Below are 6,086 nucleotides of genomic sequence, written 5' to 3'. Positions count from 1 at the left end.
GATCGGTGCAAAACTGCAAGTGCACAGTATCGTAGTTTTATAATAAAGTGATAAGAAAAGATCGTCCTCTGGGATTGGTACCTTACTTTTGCCAAATACCAAAATTATACTAATCTCGATTTTATCTAGAGGAATCACTAAGATTTTTGTAGTTGCAAGTTAAAGTAAGATCAACTCAAAGATAAATACGCAAAGGAAATAAAACTGACGTTCAAAGATCAAATTTATGAGAAAGAAAACTTCTAGGAAATCGAATTCACCTATTTCTTCACTATGTTTTTCTCATCCAACTAATTTAATTTAATTCTTTTCGTCTATTAGCAAATCTCTAATTCATCCAAAAGCCTCTTTCGATAGTCAATTAGAAATGACTCTTGTTTATCAATTCACACAAGAATATGCAAATTAAATAATCAAGAAAGCAAGAAGATCAATGATTTAATTACTACATAGGTTCATACAAGTCTTTCGATCTCTATATTTACCTATACTGAAATATTCAAAATCTACCCTATGATTCCCTCTTTCGATAGCAAATCACAAGATTAAATATCATCTAATCAATGGCCAGTCAATTAGAAGCAATAAACTCAGAATAAATCAGATAAACAAAGAGAGAATTGCCTTAAATTAGCATAGACAATCAAGCATAGTTCGGAAATAGGTTACATCATTTTCCTAGAATGAATAAAATTTAGCACATGCTAGAAATGGAATTCAACATAAACAAATTCACCATAATTGTTCTAAGAATATTGAAAGAAAATAAACGCTGAAAATACTCCTCACAGCCGCAACTCGTCTTCAAAAACTCAAGGAAATGATTCAATACTTTTCTCCTGTTGTGCTCATGTATGATTCCAACGTACGTGCAAAATATGGAATTCCCTCTCCAAAACAGATGAATTGAATCCTTCTAGCTGTGTTTTTCTGTCCCAAAAGTGTTCTCCAGTCAACAACCGCGGCCATAGAGTGAAAAATCCCTTTTATATGATGTGACAGCAGAAAACCTTAAATCTGTCAAAATACGATGTTCGCTCGAGCGGGGTGTCGAGCGCACATCGAGCGTTCGACTCTGCCTGATTTCGCTCGAGCGTCCTATCGAGCGCACGTCGAGCGTTCGACTCTGCTTGATTTCGCTCGAGCGGCCAATGTCTCCGCTGGAGCGATCTTTGTTTTCCAACAACCCGCTCGAGCGATCTGTCAAGCGGTAGTCGAGCGTTTGAATCTGTCTGAATTCGTTAGAGCGGCCAAAAGGCTCCGTTCGAGCGATCTTGTAAAATCTGCAATACGAAATTTTACAAGTCATCACCAGTACATGTGTACGTGATATTAATTAACTATTTGTGGCAACATTAAACCACTACAAAGGTCATTATTTAAATAAAACATCAAAACAATGTGTTTTGTAGCCTAAATCCTTCCCTTATTTGTTTCCCCCTTATATCTTCTCCTCCATCTGATACTCCATTTCTCTATTCTCTGTGAGTTTTCTGCCGCCCCTCACCATATCGTCAGCCCACTACCACATGATTGTCGCCTCACAGTCTCACCTAGCCAACGACTCTCTCTCTCTCTCTCTCTCTCTCTCTCTCTCTCTCTCTCTCTCTCTCTCTCTCTCTCTCTCTCTCTCTCTCTCTCTCCCCGTTATTAGGCTGCTCCATTGTGGCATCACCATAGTCCAAGGTATTTCGCCACCTCTTTTGCTTAGTCTCCTTTTTAGTAAGCTCTTTTCCTCTCTCTTTTCCTTATGTACATCCGTTTCACTAACAAATTTCGCTCCTCCGTAGGAACATCATTGCTCTAGCTACGGCTCATGAGCTACAAAACTAAGTCTCGATCACAATTTATATGGTACTTTTATTCTTGGTCATCTTCTTCATTGAAGCTTCAAATGAAATCTTTGGGTTAAAGTCTTAGGAATCAACTAACAGTTAACTGTGTTTTACTAATCATGAATCATTAATTTGTTTTTTATTTGCTTTGTTAAATTAATTTGTGTTCATTTCACTAGACTCCCTTGGGCAAGAGATTTTTAATGGATTTCTTGCTAGGTTTCTTACTCTAGTGAGGGAAGTTGTCTGTTGGAGATATAGAGCAAGAGAGGCATCATCTTAGTTTGAGAATTCTATTTTTGCTATTATTTCCACTACTTTGTACTAATTTTCTTTGTCCCATATGATAAACAAAAATCTCAATTTTTTTTTGTTTTAAGAAGATCACCCTCAATTTTAATAATAAATCCTCATCTGTGGTAGAAGAATATCTTATACAAGGAGAGTAAGGGCCTACAATAGAAATTTCAAAACCAAGCTCTTCGGAGAAGTACTATTGGAAAACATAAGCCAAATGTAAAAATCTCCACTTTAAAACAATAAACAAAACTAAATTGCTGATTATGCATATAAAAAGAAATATGAAGGCACAAAAGCCTCCCTTAAGGGGTCTCCTTCCATGGAGATCGAGGTTGGTTTCCTTGAAAGGAGGCATATAGCATAGCCTCCTTTTATGCATTCCATGGAGACATGGGATGTTTGATAAATGAGATGAGATAAGAAATTTGTGTTAATAGTAGTAAAATAATTTGTGAACAGTAGTGAAATAGATTGAGTTAATATGTTTTATTGGGTTTTAAGAAATGAGAAAAAAAATTGAATAAAAAAATTATAAAGTATTAGTATTGTTAGAACATATAATTTTTTAATATTATTTTTATTTTGAGATTTAAAAAAGTTGAATTGTATTTTGTATTTTGTTTGGAAGTTTGGAAAAGTTATAATGATTAGATAATGAGTAGATGAAAAAGTTCAAAATTTAAAATTAAAAAGAATTTGTATTTGAGTGATGATTGAAAAGGAAATTATAAAAAAATTTGATATTAGATGATATGAAAGCATCTCTATTCCTAAACAACCCCTTAGTTACTACAGCCAGTAATTGCAATTCCCATTTTGTTAGCTCTAAGCTCAGTTTGGAGGCTAATAGTATTTCAGATTATTTGTGAATAGTAATGAATATTTTATAAATAATAATAAACTATTTATAAATAGTAATAAATTTGTCTGAGAACAGTTGTGTTTTTAAATAAACCCTAAGAGAGTATGCAAAGTCCTACAATGCACCATAATTTGGTAAGGATCATCATAATTGCAGTAGGCCAGAGGATTCAAAATATTTATTAATGTCCTTTTTGAATGATATAAGTAACTCTTGTTGGCTTATGCATTATAAAACTTTATTAATATCGTGTTGACTTAAACTTATTTGTGACGACCTGGTCCAATATTTCTAAAGTTGAAATACGATACTTTTATTAGATCTAGATTAGGTTTAAATGGGCCGATATTTTAGATGCCCAATTGAGATTTTAATGGAAAATTTTGGATAAGCCATGAGCTCAAAAGTCATTACAATGGATTATAGAATTTTTATTGGATCCAATGATGGATTAGAGCCCATTTAATATTTATAGGCCTAGTGGGAACCTATTTAATTGGTAAGTGGGACCCTTTCCCTGGTAGCAGACAACTGGCAACCTCCATGTCTCTCTGTTGCTCCAAGATGTAACAACCGCAAGTTTGCCTCATGCTTCCACTAGCTACAACCACCCTCAGTCTTCCCTCTCCATCAGGCTACAACTAAGATAGAAACCCAAGGAAGCTTTACGAGATCATAGCGCCATGGACGTACGTGGGAAACACTTTAGTTATTATTGGAAAAAGATTATGAATGATATAAAATATAAATGTGCATACACTCTGTAAACTAGAGACTAAATTAAATAACAAAAATAATTTAGAAAGCAAGAACTTGGTGTTGATGCACTTTGTGATGGACACTTTCATTAGAGTATATTCCGTCACCTCCAAATCTTCACATGCATTATGCTTCTTGGCTTCCATTAATTTCTTTTTTGTTGCACACTAAAGAAGATCTCAAACTCGATATAAAATAGCCAAAACCCAAATAATGAAGAGACAAAATGAATGAAGAAGTGTTTATTTAATTTTTAGAGAATTTTTGGCGTGTCTAAATTTACGGATGGGGTTTCCTATTTATAGACAATGAAATGACATGTACTGTGACAAGTCACAACTTTTCAATTCGCAGAGAAAACATTTAAAAGGTTTCTAATTCACCAAGGGCAAAATCTTTCGTTTGGCGGCCCAATGGTTAAGGCTCTTACCCCCAAAAGGCATGCATTTGATCGAGTCACCATGACACATTTTCATATTGAAACATAACATATTCAAACCAACATATTGAAACATAACAAATGTTAATATTATTTTTTACTTCTTTTTTTCTAATCAAGCATGATTAGTATTATAAAACTTAAAACATAGTACAAAAGGTTTCAGGGTGGATCATTTCCATTGTCAATATACATAATGCATCTAGTAACTTTTTCTAAGGGTATACATCCAAAAATTGAATTCATTGCTACCCGTTGCACAACTGAGTGTGCACATCAATTTTGGGATTAATGTATTTTGACTATTTTCCATTTCTTGTGTTGATGGAAAATTTGCTAGATATCATCTATGATTGGGGTAATTTTCTAGCTTGGAGATGAATCCATGCTTTTGATGTCTGTAATAACAGTTTGAGCATCTCCCTCCAGTATTGCTAGGCTTTTTAGGAGTTGTGTTGCTAACTATGAAGCCAATAGTGCTGCTGAAGCTTTGGCCAACATCAGGTTTGTGGTTTGATTTTTGAGGTCCTTATCTTCAATATCTTTTCGTTGTGATCACCGCATATGGCGGAGACAACTGAAAAAGATTCTCTGACTGCTGCATCAAAGGAGAAGTTCCATTGGTTATGGAGTGGCGGCTTCCATGTTTTTATTTGATTGTGTTGTTTTCCTTCCCAAGCATGTCAATGAGCTCGATATGTCTAGTCTATCTAGTTTTTTTCTTTTCTAAGAGAGAAATTTGTAATTAAGGACTATGTCATTCCTTTTTCTCCGGATAAAATCCTGTATAATGATTGCAAATAGTTAAAAACGATGTTTCACTGAGTCATTTAGTTCCAACTCCTTTCCCGAATTTATAATCATTTATATCCAATCTAACAAAGAATCAACAGTGTTGTGAGATTTAGAGGCCAAGTAATTTGCTACCAAAGGATCCAATTGATGGGATATTCTATGAAGAGAAGGAGTAAAGTTTCTTCTGCTTTGTTACAAAGTGGACAAAGTTCTGATTGGATCTAAGGTATGAGATCGCCTAATCTTTTTTTTTTTTTTTTTTTTTGTGTGGAAGATATATATTTTCCAAAGCAACAGCTTGTGGCAGTCATGAATTTCCAATCGCTAAAGATTTTTTATAGACATCGGGACGATTGGCTCGGTGTTGTCAGAACTACTTGCCGCTATGTGGTAAGCAATCTTGGCTGAGATATTACCATTTTGATTTGGGGACAAGATCAGTTTTTCTTGTCTCATATTATTTCACAGAAGGGGGATGTTCTAGATTTTTGTGATGCTTTTTTGGTCAAAAAAGTTTTTCATTTTTGGGATATCCCAAGACCTAGGATTTTCAATGATCATATTGGAGACTTTAAAAAAAGGATGTACCTGGTTCATGAGTTGAGTCGGCTTTACTGTGAAATTTTCCACTATGGAGATCCATGGTTTTGACCATAGATTGACTAAGAAACCATGATTGATTTGATAGCATCTGCTTTTATTAAGTAGATCTCTTGTTTTGAAGATTCCTTTCCATAGCCATGAATTTGTTGATTTTGGAGTTGCATTCTAGAAGCTTGTGGTTTTTAAATATTTTGCCGAAAGAATTGAGTGCCACAAACTAGAACTTTATTTGCTCATTTTCCAACTAGTTTGCGCTAGAAGTGCTAGGTTCATGTTTTCCATCAATCGAAAACTCAGTCGACCGGATTTGTTTGGTTGACATATAGACTTCCAAGACTTTATTACAGGTTATGTTTTTTGTCCTTTGGGAAGTCCCACATGAAATTTGGAGCTGGAATCTAGTGTCTTGCATACTAATTTTGGAAGAAAAAAGGACAACATGTGGTAATGTGGAAATGTACTAGCTACTGTTCTAATTAACATAGTCCTAGCT

Source organism: Carya illinoinensis, chromosome 11 (genome assembly GCF_018687715.1).
Source record: "Carya illinoinensis cultivar Pawnee chromosome 11, C.illinoinensisPawnee_v1, whole genome shotgun sequence".
Classification (NCBI taxonomy): Eukaryota; Viridiplantae; Streptophyta; class Magnoliopsida; order Fagales; family Juglandaceae; genus Carya; species Carya illinoinensis.
The sequence above is the reverse complement of the archived record's forward strand: the minus strand, read 5'-3'. Positions refer to the sequence as shown.